At 35.5% G+C, this 23,656-nt stretch overlaps 1 protein-coding gene across 6 annotated transcripts in view; it reads right to left on the bottom strand.

Annotated features, from left to right (window-relative positions):
- Positions 1-23,656, bottom strand: part of DLC1 (DLC1 Rho GTPase activating protein) — a 262,569-nt gene that overhangs the window by 214,486 nt on the left and 24,427 nt on the right. The window contains exon 1 of one of the 6 annotated variants that reach the window (XM_065060996.1): positions 15,390-15,671. The exons of 1 other annotated variant lie outside the window; for it this stretch is intronic. The gene's annotated coding sequence lies outside the window, so the exon portion shown is untranslated. Of the gene's footprint in view, positions 1-14,360; positions 14,998-15,389; positions 15,672-23,656 lie in introns of those variants that run through there. 4 more of the 6 variants (XM_065060995.1, XM_065060998.1, XM_065060999.1 and 1 more) reach the window with 4 other exon arrangements.

The following is a 23,656-nucleotide window of genomic DNA, read 5'->3' on the forward strand; positions in this document are numbered from 1 at the left end:
CAAATCACATGCCTGAAGGTATAAAAGTATTCATCTTGAAAGAAATGCAGAATTATGCCTGTGCAACTGAACCTCTGTAAATTATGTCTCAACAAGCTGGTTTTCAGGATAGAGTTGTACATGCTCCTAGGTCTTTAACCTTCTTTGAAGATGGCAAGCTTAATTTCACATTCACATTTTCCACCTCTGTGGAGACTGTGCTTAAAAAGAAAATATATTCATAAGGTACGAGAATGCCATGCACAAGTCATTAGCGTGTGGGAGGCTGAGGAAAATGGAAAATAACATGCAGAGCCAGGCCAAAAAAAATTATCTGCTTTCAGAGGCAAAATTTAATAGTAAGAAGTTAATACATCTTTAAGATTCTTTCTTCTTTCCTGGTTGAATATAAGAGCAAGCCTAAATATTAAAATGTAAAGTCAAATTATGGTATACATTTGCAGTACATTTGCATTCTTATTCTGCTTTCATCTCATATTTATATTTGCCTACTATTTCTAAGTGTGCATGGTACAAAGTTACCAGAGTGCAAATCAATAATTATAATAGTTTTAACTTCTGATGTACCTTTTCCTGATGGACTCTAAAGTTATTCAGGAGCAATTAAATTAGTTTTACCACACTATTGTGTTTTTTTAAGACTTCTGAAAAGGGACAGGTTTATTAAAAGGGGCTCAATGATTTCTACTACCCTCCATTAGCACCCATTAGAGTTACACCTGGATGCAACTCATTTGCAGATCCTCTCTCTTCCACTACTAGAATAGTAGCTCCGTCTACTTTACAGAAAATTAAATGCAGTTGCTATAACCATATAAGGGAATTTCTGATGAAAACCAAGAAAAGATACAAGTAATATTAAGTGTAAAAAACTAAATAGTGCAACTTCCTAATAACATACATGCATCAGTTTACCCAATATTCAGGCTGCTCTTAATGTACAGAAGGCAAGCATTCAAAGAGTTAATGGGTGTGTGTTAATCTTGCTGCTGCCAAATAGAGTTACATGTGTGCAGAAAGAGGAGAACAGATCCCTCACTGTTTTTCATTTTTTGGATGTGGAGAGTTATATTTCATGGGGGATGAAAAACAAATAAATTTTACTTTAGGAACCCTTCTGTTTTACTTGCACTATCACTAGTTTTGGCTGCCTCATAGACTGCAGAAAAAATTATTAAACAGGAGAATATCAAATACTTTGCTTAAATACAATTCAAATAAATATAGGACAGGGGCACTTTCATTGTTCTTTAAAATATGAGTTTATGTTAACACTGAATATGAAAGATTTATGTTACATATGCCCCATTCTCCAGGAAGCTTCAGCTGCTGGTCTCTGGAACCCCCTCATTCGCATGGCACATGGAGCAGCCCATAGATTGGTGGAAGCTTACTTTTCTTCCACTTCCCCTCCACTCCCCAAAGTCAGCATCATCTGCCACAATTCATCTTAGAAAGCCTTCTTCTGCTGTAGTTGGTTGACAGTTATGGGCCAAACAGGAAAGTTTTCTCTCTTCTACCTCTGTATTCAGGATCACCTATTTCCTATGCACCTACATGCGGGCACATATACTGTGATTTGGAGGATTCACTACTCCAGACCTCTGAATGAGACTCATAACTGTGCCCCTTTCTCTGCCAGACACCAAAGAGCACCACCACTTTGCAGAAGAAAGTGTTCCTGCCTTGATCACTGCTTTTCTGCTATTGCTGCTCACTTTTTTCTTGACATGCAGCATTTTTTGTCCTCTGACAAATGACTCTCTCAAGTCCATTTGTACTTTCCACCAAGGGAAGAAGCATGCATGCTCACTCCTTCCTTCCTTCCTTCCTTGTTTCCTTCCTATAATTACCATCCCACAACTAGAAACCTTTATTTTTCCAGATTTTTAAGACTGTCAGAAGAACTCTTAGCAGTCTATTGAAATGTTTTGTGGAGTGAAAAGATCTTCAGTTCAAAGCATCTGTCAGTATTGTACGGTCCACTCAGCCGCTCCCATAATTCAGAGTATTTGGGTTTTACTTTTTAATAGTAGTAAGTTTAGTACTACTTAGTACTATTAGCTTTCCGAAGAATCAAGGTTTGAAACAAAATACGAGCAGTAAAGACTTCTTGATCAAAATTTCTTGGCCCTGGGTGTGAGTTAAGGAATATTGGCAATATTGACCCAGTAGGCAGTTAATGACCAAAAGAAATGGAGGTGAGCAGTGGCAAATCACACTGCAGCAGAATCCCCTTCAAGCACCCTCTGTGATGTTTCACAGTGTTTTCAAAACAAGATGTCATTTTAGATGGATTTTGTAATAGTTTACTGCCACTGTACAATATAACGGAAATGAAAAATAAGGCAAGCTTTTATGCTTGTTTATATTTTGAAGTTTTCTATCAAGTGTTACAGAACTGATAGTTACTTTGCAAATCATAAAGCACAGAATGAAACGATGTCTAAGATGAACTGGTAGGCTCTCCTGTAATTACATTGTCTAAAATTTTCCTTTGAGGAGGATTCTTGTGATTTTTTTTTCTTTTTTTTTTTCCTCTTTTCTCTCTTTTTCTCTCTCTTTCTCTTTTTTCTCTTTTTCTTTCTTTTTGAGAAGCTCAAATTAAAGTGTTTCCAGCAGTCCTTTGAAATTCAGGCAGAGAAGTAACTTTCTTTATCTCCTGGAATTCCATTCAGGTTTGGCTGTACCATGTATTTTTTGAGAGGCTTTTTATCTTCTCTCACTTCCCTCCTCAAGGAAATGTGATGGCCTGCAAGAAGTATCTTCAAACAAAACAGCCCAAATAACTCTGAGTGATGCCACACAAAAGCTGTGCAACCTGCAGCAGGACCTGAGAGTTAGAGTCAGAATGGAAATGGGAAGACTTGAGACTTACTCAAATGTCTATATCTGTGACTACCCAGACCTGTCAGAGACACAGGTCCTCTTCTGTGGCACAGACAGGACACAAAAACCTCCCAGTTAGAAGACTGGAGAGGCAGAGGCACACAAGCAGGGCTCTGTGGTCCTCCATCTCCTCCTTAAGCCTTCCAGGACACAGAAGCAGGCCCCACTTTGGTTTTTCCAGACTGGAAGAAAGGCTTAAGGAGAGAAACCCAGAGCCACTCAGCAGCAGCAGCAGCCACCAAACAAGACACTGCAGTGAACCCCACACCATTATGATAGAAGGGCCATGGCAAAAACAGGCATAAATAAGACACCATGCAGGAAGACACCTTCATGGCATCTCCAGCTGGCCAAGGTGAGGACAACCACTGAGCCAGGTATGACAACCCTGCTACCCCCACTAAATCCACCATACTGACAATTCATAGCACCACATGGGACCTCCACATTGCAATAAATAGCAAAAGTTTGGAAGGGAGAAAGTTGCAAAGAACACAGGAGAGTTTACTAAGTACAAGAGGCAGGAGAGTTTCAGAGAGAGCAGCCCAGGCAGTACAGCATCGACTGTCCTGCCAGTGGAATTCAGTTTTTGCCAATATTTTATGTGGGATACAACCCTTTTCTGTGAAAAAATAAGGCAAAACGTTAGTTTACGAACTTACACAGAGATGAAAGACTGTTTCATTACATTTTTTACATAGCAGGAATATGTAAGCAGTGGAGATCAAGCAGAAATATTTATTTTGTTATCATTATTTTATCTTCCTTGGTCTGTGACCCTAGGCAGCAAACTTTGTTTAAGGAAGTCTGAGTGAACAGGGTCTGTTTCCTATAAACTCATCTCACATCTTCCTGGTCTGGCTTACATTCAGCTCTTTCACTAATTCCTACCAAGCTCTGAGACAGAATGTTGTTTACAAATAATTCGAGATAAAACATAAGCCTCTAGGTCTTCACTCAGCTAGTTATTTAAAAATATATCCTGGTTTAGAATTTACAATCCTTCCTTCTCTTATATCCTGGACATATACCACCCTTTGGATTTTACTGAAGTAGAGGTTCACCTTGTCTGCAGTTTCTATATAAACAGCCTTTGTAGTGCATAGGTATAGACAATGCTAAATCCTGATGTCCTAGAATAGAAAGGTAACGTTATGTGTTGTAGGGTATTAATCTAGGGAATACCCGATGCATTTTACCTGACTTCTTTTATATATAAAAGATAGTAATATAGGATCAAATATTTAAAACTTTTTAAACTAATAACTATTTTGAAAATATTTATAACTTTATCCTAAAAATCAGAAAAGTCATAGTACTTTTAAGACAAGTATGTCTTCACAATGAAATCATAAAACAGATGAAATATTTAATATAGATTTTAGTGATAATATTTGCATGTGTATGCATGTGTGCACTTATACATTATAAATACGAACACAGGCCGGTAATATAGCCGTTGCTGATTTTTATACAGATAAACATAGCTCAATCGTGTCTTTTCTCACAGTAGTTGTACTTTTCTTTGAGGAGATCTCTTACTGTTCATTGTCAGCCATGAATTAGTGGACAGAAATAGAAGTACAGTCTTTGTGTAGCAGTGAAAGCTGGTAAGTAATTAATAATTGTCCGGAATCCATAGCACAAGTCCTGCTGGCTCACCAGAGGAGTTGGGGCTTCTGTGAAAGTATGCAATGCATATTTGATAATCTGAGTTTTCAAGAAAAGCTAAGAAAGTCCAGCCTAGACTAAGACGAACAAGTATGTTAAAACTGACTGACTCAGGTAGACTGTATATATGGTTCTGCTTTAAAAATAACTTTTAAAGGAGTCAAATCAATGCAATCCATATAAGTATGGAGAAAATACAGTTTACTAGACACTGCTTACTTAGAATTTTTGTCTTCTGCTTCATTCTGCAGACTTTTCAAGACAAGAAGTATTAAAAGTGAAACAAATGACAAAAATTAAAAATCCTAACCCCTCTCTTTTGTTACAATTTGTTTGCTGATGGATTTTTATTCTGAGAAAGTAATACTAGCAACATTGTTGGATACATAACGTTTAGGATGATAGCTTGTCTCTTACTAGAAGTTGCTGTCACCTGTGAGATAATGAAAACAAATTTTGCTAACAGTTTGACTCAGCTGTAACTATCCAAATGAAAATTTTTCGGAAACTTAATACTCTAGGTTATACAAAGACAGCCAGCCAGGGAGAGTTTCTGAATGTATTCATAATGCAGTTCTAAGTGGATAAGAACTGAATGCTACATCACATTATTTAGGATTACTAAAAGTCTAGTATAACTAATAGTCTAATATAACAAGTGCCAATACCAAAAGTTTTCTAAAAGAAGGAGAATAAATTACAGCTATGTACAAAATATAGCCATTTTGTTTTACAGAAAATTATGTTTTGTTTTCATTGAAATATTTCTGTGCAACATGAGAGTGTGAATTCTACCATATGAACCACAATAAAGAGTGCTTCCTGAAATTATTCTTGGTCCTCATTTTCTGGTAAAAATGCTTCAAAATAGTAAAAAAACCCAACTACTTACGAAACGCTCTCAAACACTAGCATTGGAATGATATTGCATTGTTCCTTCAATACACAACAGAAAGATGCACTACATTGGACAGTGTGACTTTGGTATCAGTATTTATTATGCAGGTATGAACTAAATGCAACATACGAACATTCTTACCAGTACCTACCCTATAAAATAGGATTTTAAAAATAGACTGTCCCAGTGCACCACAAATTGCTGACTAGCTGTAGTTCAAATAACAAAAAAGAGGTGGCAACAGATAACAGCCCTCAGATAAATATAAGGACTGAGCTGTATTGAAATGTCAGTTATAAGAGGTTTCAGGACAAGAACATAAGTTATCAGGAACCAGCTGGTAGAACTGTTAACAGTACTCGAATGAGAAATTACTGAACTTGTAACTCTGAAAGGTACCCAAAGTTAGCTCCTCCGTACACGGGAACAAAGAGGGAAAATTATGATGCCTGCAAGGCAGAGAGGGGGAATCTGGGGAGATACAAGAGGGATGTTCTTCCAAGCCAATCAGCCTTTGGAATCAAAGCCAGGCTTTACATGAGGAGGGAGATACATAGACCCAGAAGGGATCCTGCCCAGGGCTTGAAGTAGCTGTGGGATGTACAGCCTTTGTAGGGTAAGAGAGTCTTTTTCCAATCTTTTTCTCTCTGACAATGAAATGGAAGAGGAAGCAGAGGGATTTTTAGTTCACAAATCCCCATCTCCTTACTAGGCCTCACAGGTGATATCTCCACACAATGAAAAGGTTGGAGGATCATGGGGAAATGCTCTGCACAGTCAGCTGTGGGATGCTATGAGCAATGGTGGGGTGCACCAAAAGCTGATTGTAAAATCAAATGAAATAGAGACCACTTGGTCCTGCACAATATACTTGCAAGTCTGGTCTCCAAATGCATAAAATTGGCTGAAAATCTAATGAAGAATGAATATTAAAAAAGGAAAAAAAAAAAAAGAAAGAAGAAAGAACAACAACACACAAGAAAATCAAGAGTGCAGATATGCACGTGTATATATATATATATATTTTAAGAAAGAGGGAGATTTTAAGAAAGAGGGAGACTATAAATAGATTTGCAAAGGCAGCTAATAGAAACTGTGCTCTTTAGGTTCTTCAGAAGGAGAAAAGCAGTGAAGTGACAAAGGTTTTTAAGGGACCCAATTGTAGAGGAGAGCTAGGAGACAAAATTGCATATGAAATTCCATGTCAATAAATATAATGGCATGCAGTTGTAAAAAAATAATTCTAACTATAAATAAAAGCTTCTATGATAACTGCTACCAATCATTAAAAAAATCCTCAAACTAAGAATCACTGTGGCTGGTAATCTAGAACTGAATATCAGCTCAGTAAAAATTAGAAAGAATGTAGCACAAAGACAGAAGAGAGACAGCATACAATGGCATAATAATGTTTAAGTTCTCATTATGTCAAGAACTGAAACCTGTACGCAGTTATGGTCATTTCTTCTCAGAAAGAGAAATGAAGCAGGAAAAAGTATAGTAAAAACCAATGAAGAGAATGAAAAGTATGGTATAACTTCTATCTGAGGAGCCATGAAATGGGCTAAAATTTCCTGCCTGCAAAAGAGAAAAGCCATATGAAAATCAACAGTATCATAATGAAAGAGAACGTTTATTCATTGTGCCTCATACTACATGGACTTGCAGAGGACCAAAGTAGAAATAGAAAGCAGAAATATTAAAACAGAAACATTTTTTCTTTTTTAGTAAGTATAAATTATACACCACAAAAAGTTTGTGATTTCTGATTGAGGAAAAACCACACAAGAAATTAATCAAGCCAAGCACCTCAAGTTATTCTTGTGACTTGGTAAGGATTTCCTCTTTCCTGTGGGGATCAGTTTAATCCTCCCATTAGCAAGCTATTTTCTTTTCTACTTTATAGATTTTGACATATGTCAGATATGTTCATTATAGTTCACTGTCAGTGAAAACATGTAATTCTATTAAGGTTAATATCCTTTTTATAAAAGACATTTAATATGTCACAAAAATTGTGATACTGTCCAGCTGTATTATAACATCTCAATACATTAGATGCCCCAAACTATAAGGTTAAGTTGGCAAGTTGTTCATTCAGAGACATCCAAAATCTTTCTTGTTTTGTGAAAATATTATTGGTTCCTATGATATGAGCCCAAACATTGTCTATATGCCTTAATTTATTGTTAGAACACATAAAACAGCATGGAGTCACTTTACTTTCTGTTCTTCCTCAAAAATTAGCTGTGTTACTGGTGCTCGTCATCATACAAAGAAGGGCTTTTATTTGTATCCCACATGTGATTACTGTGGATTTTAGCTTGGTTGTGTTTGGTTCATTTCCAGTGCTGAGCCTCATATCAGCTGAAGGATGAGAAAGGGGAAATGACAGGATCCAAACTGATCCATAGTTATCCAGGCTTGGCTTACTTAAGATCTATATTATTTATGCCCAATTTAATTATCAAATTAATTATCAAATCAAAACCAATTTAAAAGACAACTTTAAATAACCAGCTTTATAATTTTGTACTATTTGGCATTGATGAATAGTCAATAAAACAGAGAAATAATTTTTTTTTTTTCAAGTATTTATAGTATAACTATACTACTTTACTGTAATATTGGCATTTTAATATGTTAATAATCAGTATTAAATTGTTATTAACTGTTGGGATAATACATCACTTTCACCACAGCATCATTCCAGAGTGACAACAGCCATCAAATCTATAACTGCCCACTAGAAAGAGGTTTAAAGCCAAAAATTATTTCTAGCATATATATATTTTTAGAAGAAAATCAGAGCCAGGATATCTAGCAATTGTGATCTGTAAAACTGCTGTTCTTCAAAATTCTGTAGTCTGAAAGACATTATAACATATTAATTGCAAAATAATACAGATTGTTTTTTTCTTCGGAATGGAGCAAAATAATCTAAGATGTAAAGGTTTGCACTCTTCCTTTTGCATAAGTTTTCTTTATGGAAATGTCATTGCACTTACCATCCTCCCCCAAAATAATTTCTGCTCTCTAATCCCAGAGAATAGGAAAAAATAACATAGTTGGCAGATTCCTTACAACTCCTTTCCCCCCTCCCTTTACTGGAAGTGTCTTGAAAAGAAGATATGAGATGAAAAAAGGCCATCCGATGGGACACGGAAAGCCAGAAAACTATGGCTATTATTTTTGATCCTGAATGAGGATAATTTTTTTTTTCCAAATCTCATTTTCTTTTTTTCAGGATGGAAGAAATTCCATTTTCTAGCCAACTCTAGTAAAAAACTAATTTTGTAGCTACAGGAGGTCCTTTTGAACACAATATAAATTAACTAGATTGTATTCCTGATTCCTTATAGATTTAAGGTTCTAATATTGTGTTTCCATTTAAAGAAAAGTTGCTGGTGCTTGTTATATCCATGAGCTATGAAATCTGAGGCACTATGGACAATGACTTTTAGCAACAACTCTGCTTACTGAGTAGTAGGGGGCATAATTTCATTCCTGTTGCAGACAAGACTAAAGAGTATTTTTGATATTATCATGCATATACTTTGTTTGTAAAGAGTTGAAAATTGTTTTGTCCCATTGGTAAAGACAAATACTTTATCATCAGGAGTCTAGAGAGAATGACTACTTAGAAGGCTGTGCTTTTTGGTGGAAATGAACCAATAACCATGTCACTTGGAATCCCATTTTTATGCACCTGTAAAAACGTACTGATAGCAAACTGAACAAGTATTTCTGAAATATAACTGAAGATGTGAAAATCAAAGCTTAGTCAAAATGGCTGCTGTACCAGATAATTCTTTGAAACTAGTGAGGCAACATGTAGTGCACACTTAGCATTTTGTAAATGTACCGAAGGACCCAGCTAAGACCACTTCCTTCAAGGAAGGGAATCTAAAAGCTTAATTTATTTCCTAGGTTGGTGAAACTGGGGGGGGAAAGCATGCATCAGAACAGAAGCATGCAACTAATCACTTTTCATTATAATATTCTTATTGCAGAATTCAGGAAGCTTATCTTTCAAAGGACTTCTGTACAGCATGTTTGTATCTCACCTTTTTATCCACTTTCTCTCTGCCTCTACTTATAATGTGAATATGACTGTTACAGTCAACAGACCATCTCTACAGTATTTTACAGAGATACCTCAATTCCAAAGTCATCAGCTGGTCTCCTGATTTGATGAAGACACTCTCCTATTCAGCATCTGTGGCCTGCTTGGAAAGACATCACCAACCCTGGAAATTATTGTTTCTGAGTACACAAGTACTACGAAAATAAAACAGATGACTCTTGAGCTCATGCAGATATTTTTCCTGAATTTGGAAACTATTTCAGGTCTGTTTTCTTTACTGGCTACCAATTCTCACAAAACATGAAAAAGCTATATATCCAATTAAGCTATCAGTGACTCTATGTTTTGAAGCTGCTAGGAAAGCACTGACTTCTCCTGCCCACAGGTATTTAACAGAACAAAAATTTAGATTTGTCTCTGCACATGGAATCCTCCCAGTGCAGCTTCTGCTATGGAGGGTGCAGCTCTTTGAGATCATTCTTTCAGCCAAAACTTCCTATTTTAGTGCATTGTAATTGAGAGCAGCTATCTCCCTCTGATAAAAAGCCAGCATTATCGGAAGATAAACAATTCAAGCAAAATGAAAAGGGTTATCTGCCCTTTACATGCGGCCAAAAGAGTTTGTAATAAATCTAACAGTACAACTTCCAGTGCATTGAGCCTCTCAGAAATACTCAGAGGTAGAGGGTTAAATGATCCAGACTGAACCAGTGAATCCAAAGCAAGACTTCCTTGGCCATTACGTGCCTGTGTCTTGCAGGAGAAAATTCATGAGGGGAAGAAAACAGCTTCATATTTTGTTATGGTCTTAGCAAAGATGCTAATGATAGAAAATTAAGGTTGTTGGATGTTCTTTAATAAATTACAGTTATACAGCTGTAATAATGTAACCTCAACTGCTTTGGCTAGGCAAATTTCTCACTTTTCAGTCTAATGAAATTTTCCATTTGAATCTCACAACTGACTCTCCTTGCTCCAAAGTGAAATTTTGGATCATGAGGCAAACTTGCCACAAGTAGAGTGATGTTCAAATTGGAACATTCATTTACTCTAGCAGTAAAGATTGTCACAGTTGAAACCTAGTGCAATAGACTGTATGCAACTCTCACTAACAAGACATGGTACCTACCCTGGAACACTTAGAGCTGATGAAGAGTGAGGGGGTGGGAGAACCATTAGAGATTCAGAAATAAAAGAAGCTGTTTAAAAACTTTAGGGATAAAGTTCAAGGTCATTTAATCTAAACCTACTGGATTTTGACACCAGATATAATCACAAATCAGAGTAAGAAAAAGAAGAATCTAGAGGAAAATGAAGGCTAGAAGTAAAGAGTACACTGTATGAGTTAAATTTGTTTTAATGTAGATACATGAGTCTAAAGCAAACCTCTGTATTTGTATTCAGTGACTGATGTACAATAAAATTCCAGACATTTCTTATTTCAATGTAAGTGATTATCCTCATTGAACAGAAACAAGCCATTATGGTAACAGATTGGAAATTCTTTACCAACAGACTGTTCTTAAAATAAGTAGTTTCTAAAAGCATCACCAAATATCAATGGTGAAATTTGAAATAGAAAAAAAATACCTTGAAGTGCCATCAGCAGCCCAAAAACTTATTCAAATTTGATATTGGTAAGTATTTCCATTAAAATAACATTCAAAACCACTCTATATGTAGGATTTGCACGTGAAAATTCTGTATAAATTTGGTTTGGGCTATATTTTTTATATATGTACAGACACTTATATACATATACATATGTATACACACATGTATAGAAATAAACCTGTGTATACAGCCAAGCTTGAAGTCCTTACTATGTATTCACACTGTCTTTGAGGATATTCAAAACCGAAGTGGACAAGGCCCTGAGTAACTGCCTTCTTTGGCCCTGCTTTAAGTGAGGGGTTGGTCCAGAGAACTCCAGAAGCACTTTCCTATTACGAAGGGAATCAAGATCTAGCATTTCTGGATACCCTTACCCCCCTATTAGTCCATTTTTGTCCTTTTCCTTTTTCTTTTGCAAAAGGAACAGAACACACACACAGAGCCGCAAAAATAAACTTTGAATTTTTCTCCAGACAAATAAACAACAGAAAATGGAACCAGATGACTAACAGAAAAGAGAATATTCTAATATATATCTCCTTTCTGAGAAAAAACTGTTCATAAATTCTCTTCTTCGTGCTACTGCCCTCCACATGGAAGTTTATATCAAATAAATTATGTTGCTGAAAATTCTTATGTCATGAACAACAGAAAAATAACTTCTGACAACCAAAATAATAAAAATGAACTTTTGAGACATATGTAAAAGCCAAAATGGGCATCCTTCTGTTGTTCCATCACATAAAGAATAATTTAAAATATTATTTTAAGCTCGCAATTCAAAAACTTACTATAAACCTTGTTTATTCAAAAACTGCCTGTCCAGCCAGATAGTTTTGCATTTCCTTTTCTTTTGGGAAGCAATACATTTTGCTTTCTGTTACAGAGATCCCCATTAATTAGGCCCAAACAGTCAAACTTATTTTGTTCAAGTGGTCAGATTACAGAATTTAACATGGAGACCAATGGGTATGAAGTCTAAAAGAAAATAAGTTTCCAGGCACATAAATTTATTGTGAAGGAAAACTATCTGAATAAATTCCATAAAATGGACGTAAGGCATTAATTTTCCTCAGCAATGCAGACATTAATTCATGTGCTTAATTGTTCAAATGAGTCATTTAGTATAACTACTTTGGCTACATTCTTGTTTCAAATTAAGAACATTAACATTAACATTTCTGAAGGAACACAGCAAGGTCTAAAACATTAGATTGTATCCTTCTCGTTTTCCATGTTCATTCTTGCTATATATCTATAAAATAATTTTCAGGGTTTGTTTAGACAGTAAACTTTCCGTGAATACTTGTTATTGAACAACAATACCTTAAACAACAAAAGCAGAATAACATAACAGAGAAGTTATAGACTAAGTAGAACTAGGAATAAAATGCCAAAAATGATTTGTCTTCAGGACTTTTAAAAAAAATTTTTAAATAAAAAAGACGACCAGCTGTGTCACATTTTCTCGTAGTCTATAAGAAGTTAAACAAGAAAGTACTTTCTGAGTTCTATTCTGTTTTCTACCCTGTAGTTCAACTGTCTCAGGTGTCAAGTATTTTCATCTGCAAGTGAGGTCAGATGAGGCCATTATGTCCTTTAAAACCCAGAAGAGAGTGCTGCAGAAGAAGTCACCCCTTGATAAGGAATAATTATTTTTGTTACATGGTGTTTTCTCTTCTGCTAACTAGAAGACTCACCAAGTACATATACACATACTTACAGGAACAAGTATGGAAAAACACTGCAGTAAAAGCCACTAGTGCTAAATCCCTTGAGACATCAAAGTTCCAGCACAAATTTTACAGGGGTGACGCAGAGACTCAGCCGTTCAGATTCCTCTCAACTTCTCAGTCCCACAGTCTACCTACCACAGCCATCTCAGCTCAGGACATCAAACTGGAGAAGGCTGTCCATAAGCAAGTGAGCAATTGTGACTTCAATATTCACCCAGGACATTTCCAAAGACACCTTGTTGCCTACTAGCTGTTCCTTGTCCCTTTCAGAGCCATGTCCTTCACAACCCAGAGCCATTTCTGACCACCATGAACAACTTTCTTCCACCAGAACGGCAGTAAAGTGAAATGTACAATTCTCAAACTATTGCAGAGGTGGTATTTGACCCCATTCTGAAATATTTACTGGTCCTTCATGTCCTTTCACACCACAAAGTCATTTCATTGCTCACCAATCCTTTTGAAAAAAATATTCAGTAAAAACAGTTAAAAACTTCTTGAAATATGTGAACAGATGATTCCTGTTTACTTACCAATCTGGCCAATAACTCTACAGAGCCTTAATGATGCTCATGAGAAAGAAAGAATTTCTCATACTACTTATAAGCAATGACTATCATTTTAGATTTTAAGGAAGACAAAGCATGCTATACAGATTGCCACGAAAAATGTTTCTGATTGTTCAATAATTAAATCACGCCTCTACGTAAGATAGCAGCAACTCCATTCATGCATCAGTTAAAGAAAATATCATTAATTTCCCCCTAAGTTCCTTAACAGCAGATTCTTATTCTTAATAGTTAGACATTTACTAGGTTAAGAAAATGACTGAGTAAATTCATACATGTTCACTGAAAATTATAGTCAGCAGACATTTACTGTATCTTGCCTTCCCTCTTCTAAATGCTAGCACAGTACACCCCAAACTGCCTATCTAATCATAGGTTGCTAAAAATAATCTAATTCAGCTAAAGCCAAGAAATAAACCTTGGAATTTCATATATAGAGCATACACATTTAAGACTGTATTGTCAGTTACACCATAAATTTCATCTAGGACTGAGAAAAGACTAGAGACCAAGACCAGCAGAGGTACAACTAACACATCTACCTAAAAGACTCCTCATCATCATTACGGCTGGAGGGGAGGGAAGGGAAGGGAAAGAAGGGGAAGAGAAAAAACAGCCCTAAATGCCTTCCCTGTTGGCATATGAGGTGAAAAAAGAAATCATTCACATGTCTAGCTTTCCTATTTAATGTCCATTCAAAACATGCAAGTAAGACCACGCAGCTCTATTTATATATGAATGCAAATAAACAAAGTTTAGCATATCGAGCATATTTTAAAAAGGTGAAGAAAAATGCACAAGAAGATTTTGCTATAGATCTGGCACATTTTGATAAACAGAATTGTCAGAGTCTACAACTAAACATACATTTTTAATGATTATACTTTTTTTTTTACCTCCAGTTTTAGTGCTGAGATCCTCAACGAAGAAAGCTCCAGTGCTGGATACTGCTGATTTTTTTCTTTTTTGCTAGTTTAAGGTACAGAAAGATTCCAAGACAGCCTTACCTAGGTGAAAAGAATCTGTAGTTTGGACACGACCCCCCCAAAATCTTTGGTGAATAAAAGAGAGAAGGAAAAAAGAAAAAAAAAAAGAAAACGAAGTAGCAAACAAACAAACAAAAGAGACCAGTCCCAGTTAGCTCCTGCTAGCATAAAAGTTCAGATTTCGCTACTGAGATCATTGCTCTATTCTAAGCAGTTTTACTCAATGTGTGATTCTAACAAAAACACTCTCTGCAGCTGGAGGGAGCCTTAGCTAAGCACGAGCCTGTCAAGCTTTTCCCAGTGACTTCTGTCTACTAAATTCAGGCTGATGTTTTGTGAAAGGGGCCTCAACAACCAGGCCCAGATTGCCTGAAAAGTATTTCCTGCCTTTGAGAGAGAGGGAGAGGGAGAGAGAGAGAGAGAGAGACAGGGAGCGAGCCTGCTTGCTGCCTGCGCCAGGGAGAGGAGAGCGCGCAGAGAGGGGGGAAAGCAAAAAGACCGAGAGTTTCAAGACATTCCGCTTAATACGCTGCTGGGCTATCCCTCTGAAACGGGAAGATCTGTGCTAGTTACATAATGTAAAAGAGTTTTCAAACCCCTCCCTCCTATTTCCTTTGAAAAAAAAAAAATTATACATCACTCATGTTTGTGCAAAGGTAACACTTATCCAGAACAACAGGAGAATGTCTCCAAAATGCCTGGTCCTTGGCACCAGGTAGTGAGAAACAGGCAGAGAACAACATGGTCTAAACTCAACACATCACACTGACTAAGGACCTAGTGCTATTCTGACGAGGAAATACACACAGTAACATAAATGTTGTTTACATGCATCTGCTAAAATTGTATTCCTACTCAAGAAAACAAGCTGTATCTGAGAAAAGGAACACTGCAATTTAAGCACAGTCATATTGCCCGCAATGGTATATGTTGCTTTACCTCTTCGGAGAATCCTCCAGAGTCACACAAATCCAGCTCTGCAAAAGCAAAAGGACAGACTCCATCTTGATCATATTAGTATTTTGCTGACATAAAACACTTGTAACCACTTCGTTCCAGTTTGACAGGGTGCCTGAATCACGTCTCCAGAGTAACCCACAGCATCTACATCCTCTGCTCTATACAAATTTAGTGAATATCATCTGTTTATCTTTTCTGCTTTCTTCTGCCTCCTCTGAATGACTTCCTCTTAGCTGTTCCAGCCTGAGAACTTGGATTACCATTTGGTTTTGATTAAAACCAGACGGACAGCTCTGTAGAAGTTGGAGGGTAAGCTAATGGAAATTACTAGCATGGTTTTAATTAGTGTATCAATTAATAATAAAGGTTAGCTATTTATATACAACTTCTACTAATAAACACACACAAAACCCGTCTTTGGTTCACTGGTCTCCTATTGAGGTGAAATAATTCAACTCAAATTTTATTTCTTGTTATTCAATATGAATCTTGGTGCTAACGTCCGTGTTTGATTTCCAAACTACAGGGTGAACACAACTCTTTTTTTTTTCATTTTCTTTAAAGAAGGAAAAAAGAACTGTTGCTAAGTTTAATCGTCTTCCCAGGTGGGACAGTAATACATCATTTACATTCTGATGGCTCCTTCAGCCAGTGCAAAACCTCTTATTAATTACTGCTCTGAGTGAATGATTTTACCGTTACTGATCAGGATATTGACTGGAATCTTTGGCCTTTGGCTGGCCTTCAGGGGGAGCTACAGAGATGCAGAGGTAAGACACTGCATACGCTACGCTACGCTACAAAAAATAGTGCCTGGACATTTAGTGACCAGAAAGTCTCCATTCACCAAGCCTGCTACAACTGGGACAGGATATTTATTCTGAAAGGAGATAGGAAACCTTCCTAATTATTAACTGCTGATACATGAGCTTTCTACCAGCCTCAGACAACTGCCTTTTAACTCTTTATATAATTACTTTATTAGCTCAAGTGGGTCTTCTTGAGGACATTCCTTTGACTAACGAAAAGCCAGCCCTGTAGTCTCCAGCTCCCATTAATATGGTCATATCTGGAGCTAATTTGTTAAGCTTTAGTTCCTCAGCATGTGGAACGTTGTGCTAAAGTCTGCTAAATTTGCCAAATGTGGTCTTCATTTTTGTACATGTAATTTTATATATGCATTTTTCAGCCTTAAAATTACAGTATTATCTTTAAAAGTTAGTTGCAAAATTATGCAGGCCCAAATGGAAGTGGGTTTGAAATTTTTCCCAGTAGCTTTCATGTACATGGATAGTTGAGGTAGACAGCCTTAAGTGGAATGACTTACCAGCCTAACCTCTACATCTTCAAAGACAGAGGTCTTTGAAGCCCATAAAAGGAAATGGCATATGTGGTGTTAAACTCTGAATGTCAGAAGTGCAACCCTAGAGGTAAATAACTTTTCAGAATTATTTTTAACTATATTTGGGTAGACTGAGATCCAAATGCATAACTTTTACTCTCCTATAAAATGTGATTTATACTATTTTCCTGAAAGATTTCCAGTTTGGAATTCAGTGAATAAATTACAGGCTGAAAAGGGACACATTTTATTTGCAATTATGGAATTGTATAAATTACACAAATTTGAAATTTATTCATATGGGAATCAAAATAAAGTCTTTAGTTTCCTTACAGTTAAAATTTAAATATTGTTTTTTCTAATACCAAAGTGACAAAAAATTGAAGCACACTGTTTAAAAAAATGTGTTTCAAGAATTTTTTTTTTCCATTTTTTTTTCTTCAATTCAATTTCACTTTATGTTCTATCAGAAAGCTTTCATTTCAATAAAATACAGTTTATTTACAGAAGCTGGTCACAGGAATAAGACAGAATAAAAAAAATCTGTAAGTGAGGACATATTTAAAAGTTATGAAATTATTAGAACATAATCTGCTCTATGAAACAGTTTCACGAAGATAAGTTGCTCTTGATTATTCAAATGCTTGATGAATAACTAAAACATCAAATCTACAGAAAGAAGGAGATTAACACAGTTTGAATACTTGTTCTAAGCTGCTTAAATAAAACTCTAAAATCATAACAAGAAAAAAAAGTGTATATTAGTGTTTTACAGTGGAAAAGGAAAAGAGAAAACATGTGAAATCAGAACACATAAGTCTTAAAATCTCAATAATTCTGTTGGGTTTTGGATGCTCAATAGAACTGATGTTCTTATGCAAAATGAACTACCTAAACAATTCAACAACTAAGAAAAATTTTACGTCTTCAAGGAATTTCTGTTTTATCTGTACAGAGGTATTAGTATACTGCAGATACAGATATTTTTAGTTGGTCTTTATTTGTCTGAAGATGTGACTTGTCTTTCTAGGCTCTTCCATAACTCTGTTCTTGCTCAGTCAACTCCCTACATAAACTAGTGAGAATTTTTCCTAGTCATGTAGTTGATTTATAGAAAATCACTAACACACAATGTAGCTATGTTTTTTTGCAAGCAAAATTCAAACTTCTTTAGTGAAACAGAATCACCAGGGTTTGTGGACTGACCCAATCTGCTTTTGTGCTTAAAATGCAAGCCTGCTGAGGAAGCCATGTGTATTTAAAAACAAACAAACCAACCAACCAACCCACCAACCCACCCACCCACCCAACAAACCCCAAGCACCTGAAGTCTTTCCGTTTTTCTTAAGCAACAGAAGTTGCTATATACCTCATAGAAAAACATGATAGCTTTGACTGACATCTTCCTTTTTTTTTTTTCTTCCTAAAGAGGATCGTTAAATATGAGATAATTACCATAATGACTGAAGTATATGAAAAAAAATCTACTTTGTTTAAATACACCTGGAAACTTCTACAAGTATAGAAAGACAGAGGCAGACAGTTTTATTTTTTTAACCATTATAAAAGTTTCAATGTTTACTTTTGCTTCATAGTAGAATTACTTGATTTCATGGAGTATTTCATACTTTTGTATGTCATACTTTATGAAATCTATTATTTTGTATTATTTTGTATTATTTTGTTCGTGCCAAGACACTTCATGAAGAAGTTCTGGGTTTAATGAAATCATTAGGGATAAAACACAAGAGGGAGCAAGGAAAGAAAGGGAAAGAGAAACATTCATCAGGCATACACAGACTGGCATAATATAGAGGCTGGGGCCAGCAGACAGGTGTGAGAAACCCAGATTTCATATGTTTGTTCTGTTGAGGGACATGAGCAATCTCCTATATCCTTATCAGGTCCCAGTGCATGGGACTGCAATATAGATGCATTGCATGAAGGAGTCTAAAAAAGCTCTTAACAATTTCCCAGTTCCAAAAAATGGTTATTTCAGCAAAGTGTCACTCATTTGAATATGTTAGAACTAGATTTATATGCAAACTCTTAACTGCCAAGACTTTATGAACAGGATATAATTGGAACTAGTTGAGAAATGTCCTCATCGACCTTGAGATAGACTCTTTTCAGGACTCAAACTCACTATAAGAAGCAACAATAAATGCATGAGAAATATATCATTAAAAAACAACAGCAACAACAAACCCCACGATACATAAAAAATAAAACCAATTCCAAATAAACTGTTAATTTGGAATTTGCTAATTACATGTCTGTAATTTGGACTATTGAATTATGATTGTTAAAGAACATAACTTCTCAATAATTTAGACAGAAACATTTAGATCATGGCTAGAATGCCTTTGGCCTTGTACGTGCTGATAAACTTTCTTGTTCTCAGTGACATGTTAATAAAAATTAAGTTATCAGAGGGAAAGAAGAAAGTGAAGACTATTTCAGCTTTTATTCAAAAATCCTAATTTTTTCTCAGAAAATAAACTCTGAATTCCAAGGTTTCTCCTGAGGTAGGAACAAGCACCAAAATAATATACTAAATGAGGATTATCATTGATTAAAAGAATGAAATTACTTCCAAAATTGATAGATGATAACCCGTATACAGATTACCTAGTTTTAGTCTGTTCCATCTCCTGTTTAGGACTTTTGGTCATTCAAATTCAGGTTTGAACGATCAAAATAAATATCTTGTTTAAAATATATTAGGCTATTTAAAGTGTGTTTGTCAGAGTTACTTACTCTTTCCCTGACATGGTTTGTTAGCCGTTGCTCCAAACAAATCTCACTTCTTTACAAGCTTCAAAATTTCAGTGTTAGTGTTCTAAAAACTCTTCAATAATTTTCACATTAAATCATTTCAAGCTACTCTATTTTAATAAGGGAAAGTATTTTAGAAACACCAAAAGTGGATGTGATTAAATGTCCTAAGGGTAATGAAACTTTCCCCAAATTAGCTCTCAAGTGAACCTGGTAGTTGAGGTACTGGTTGATGAACACACCTTTTCTTGCATTGGCAAACTGACGACAAAACCTGTAGGGGTACAATTACTGCAGTCCCCATGGAAATAAAAACTGTCACAATATCTGACTTCAGGTTTCTAGGTAAGTAGCACTAAAGTTCAGCAAGACAGTGCAAAGCTATTTGGTCGATACTGTTACACGATGATGTAGACTGAAGTTACATCACAGCTTCAATAGCTAGTTGAAGAATAAGTGGTTCCAGTCTCAGCGGAATATGCTATCCAGATTTTGGCCTTACTTCTACCTTTTAGTAATCAATCAGTGTCTCTGTCATAACTTGGCAAGAAACTCAGAAATCTGTGTATTGCTGAACTATATCTTACGTTTCCTGTTGTGAAGATTCTGTATCTTCTATTTGGGGGATGTCTTTCAAACAATTATTAATTTTTAAATCAAGCCCCTGTGAAGATGATTTTTGTTTTAAATACCACACGTTTTAAGCAGAAGTAAAGCATGAAGATGTAAGTAACTGCCCTGTTTTCAAGTACTTTAAAAGGTATTATGGTTACAAGGTGAGTTAAAAATGGTCATGTGGGCGCAGGTGGTACATTTTATTTCTGTAGAGCTGAAACACACTGATAAAGTAGGATACATATGTTAAATATTAAGAATAGTGCCATTAAATATTTGGTATATGTAGACATATGCAATCAGGTTCTTTGAGAGTCTTCAGCTCTCAGTGAAGACAATTTTTACCTTAAATCTCATTTATATGAATGTTCTTGAAAGGACACTGAATAACATTTGCTTGAAAAATCACATTTTGTTGTTGTTGTTCTTGTGATAGAATCAAAATAGCTGCAATAAACTCAGGGGAGATACTTAAGTTACAGCAGTTGAGCATGTGGCCCATTTGTTCCAGAATTTTTTAAGCTAATTGGACTTCCTTCCTGACTGCTTTCAGATTTGTGGAACAAGTCTCTCAATAGCTCTGTCTGTTCAGCATAACCTACATGAAACCTTTTCAACCTAGAATCATAGAATAGTTTAGGTTGGAAAAGACCTTTAAGGTCATCGAGTCCAATCATAAACCTAGCACTGCTAAGTCCACCACTAAACCATGTCCCTGGTGCCATAGTTGCACATCTTTTAAAAACCTCCAGAGATGGTGACTCAACTACTTCCCCGGGCAGCCTGTTCCAATGGCTGACAACCCTTTCAGTCAAGAAATTTTTCCTAATATCCAAACTAAACCTCCTCTGGTTCAGCTTCAGATCATTTCCTCTCATCCTTTGTTGATTTGTCATTGTTGTTGTGACTCAATATTTGTATTTACTGTTGATGATTTTATTTTTATCCACCTATTCAAAGTGGAATCTAAAAACATGAAAGCTGTTGATCCACTTCCTAAACCCTCTTTCTGTGGTTGGACACATAAGAGCATTCAATAACATCCAGGAGCTTATTTATCATTCTCTCTCATAATATGTAGGTTTGCAGTGGGTGGAGAAACAGTCCTCTGCCCATCTTCTGGGAGTGGTTGAAGTAAGAAACTATGGCAGTGAATTTCTTTCTAGGAATGAATCTACAAAAATTACCTGAGTATCAAAATAATTTAACAAGTACAGGAAATACTCAGCAGAAAGTCTTATGAACCATTAGGTCAAATCCAGTTCAGAGAGCAGAAAGTCTTATGAACCATTAGGTCAAATCCAGTTCAGACAGGTATATTTCAACTGTACTATTCAATTCCAGGAGATAAAAATCCATATTAGTAGAATTATTACCATAGTTATGTCTAAAAGGAACAGGTAAGAAAACTGAACTCTTTATCAACCTATAGACTATTTGCAAATGAATGGATTATGAACCCAAAACTAAAAATGCTGTGTATTTAATTTTTGTTGATGTTTTTGTTTTTCTTAGTATAGAAACATTGAATTCTTATACTGTCACTGTTGGCAGTATTGTCTTCTGAGGATGTTAACCATATTTTAGATGAAATTTTTTACATGCCTTATAAGGTTATTAAAACCACACAACTATTTCCATTAAGAATTTATGTACCATCACCTTTTTGAATGATTCTATCCTTTAACCTCATCATTGTTGAATAATTGTTGAAAATACTGAATTTTTGTCTAGCTGTTTCCAGCTTCACATATGACTCTGAATGAAATAGCAAACACTGAGAAACAAGGTCATAACTGTAATTTGCAACTAAGGCCATTTCTAGATTATTCAGTTATTGCACGCCTATCTATGGAAAAAGTTATTTGTAAACCTCTATAGAACATTTAAATGATAACTAAATACACATTTAACAAGGAAACAAACACCTTGGTGATAATTATTAGCAACAAACTATGATGAACTAGTCTTCACAGTCCATTATTAATTTTGTGTCAGAGCTTAAAATCAAAAATTAAAACCAAAAAGAGATAAAAAATTGGTTTAACTTATGCATGTCAAGTCTCCTGTTTATAATGATCCATTTGCAACCATATATTGACTTCATATGTTGCAGCCGCTCCAAACCACTTGACAGACTGAAGGACAGAGAGCTGAGGAGAACCATACAAATCACATTTAAGGTCACTTCCGTCTATATCTTAACTCAAGGGATATCCAGTTAGGTCAGGTTATGTGGAGGTTGGTCAATGCACTCCATCTTGCAAAAGGCAAAAAATCTTAAAATACTTATTTCTTCAGTATTGCTGTTATGAAGAACATTGTACAACCCTATATGTCTGGGGAAAATTAATTACATTTTATTTGAATGTCTAGGGAACACTTTTCACTCATTAAAGTTATGCCAAATATCTAATTTCACGAAAAGAAAATGTATTGTACCAACTGATGTGTGGCTTCAATAATCTTAATCTGCTTTCCAGATTACTTCCAAATCCACTGAAGCTCATGATTTTAAGGTACATACCTAGCTCAATATGTGGTGCTATTGTCTGTTTTCATCCTATACAGCATAAAATGACTAGGCCTTGTTTGTTTTGCATTTGGTACTCACACACTCTAAAAAACTGCTCTTTCAGTATCACCTTTCACTCCATTAGCAATCCATTTAATCTTCAGAGTTCAAAAAGAAAATACTTGTAGTGGTACTGTGTTTGTTCTTAAAACAAACTAAGGCAGGCTGTTTGTCTGTTTCCTGAGAAAATACTTGGGAGACATAAATATAATTATCACTGTTTTCTTGCAGAAACCACTGATTATCAAAATAAATTCAGACTTCCCAAACAATAGGGAATTACTGGATTACATCAGACAGATTCCTTCCTGGTGTCATTTTATTTAGTATCATTAACCTTAGCTTGCTGTGCTGCCTTAAAGCAGTTTGCATAATCATTAGAAGAAATACTTTATTTGATAAGTGGTCATTTACATGACAATATAAATCATCATATATGATGACTGAACAATCAATCTATATAAAACACAGCATTCATTCAGCTCAAAATTGTAAGCTTTCAATACAACAAGAACTACATGGTTACATCCAGTGAGAGATCCAGGCTTCCAAAAGGAGAACCTTATATTCCAGAAATATATTTAATTTGGGACAAACACATTTATAGCTTTGATATATTTATAGCTTTTAATGCTGTCCTCAGGGAATGAAATTGAGAAGTTCCTGCCTCAAAAATGAAGATTTCTCTGTTTTTAGAGAAAGATCAGGGGAAAAAAGAAAATAATTAAATACATTTTTGACAGAGAAAAGTCCTTCTATAATTTGTATTTTTACATAGCAGGAATCTTTCAACAAAAGTGGCAAAATGAGTATTTTAACAACAACAACAAAAAAAAAGGACCAGAGATATTCTATTTAGGTAGGAAATGAGAATAGTCTTATGACTTCAGAGGACAGGTAATTTTGGTACACAAATAACCATAAACTACATTTCTT

This window comes from Columba livia, chromosome 4 (genome assembly GCF_036013475.1).
Source record: "Columba livia isolate bColLiv1 breed racing homer chromosome 4, bColLiv1.pat.W.v2, whole genome shotgun sequence".
NCBI lineage: Eukaryota > Metazoa > Chordata > Aves > Columbiformes > Columbidae > Columba > Columba livia.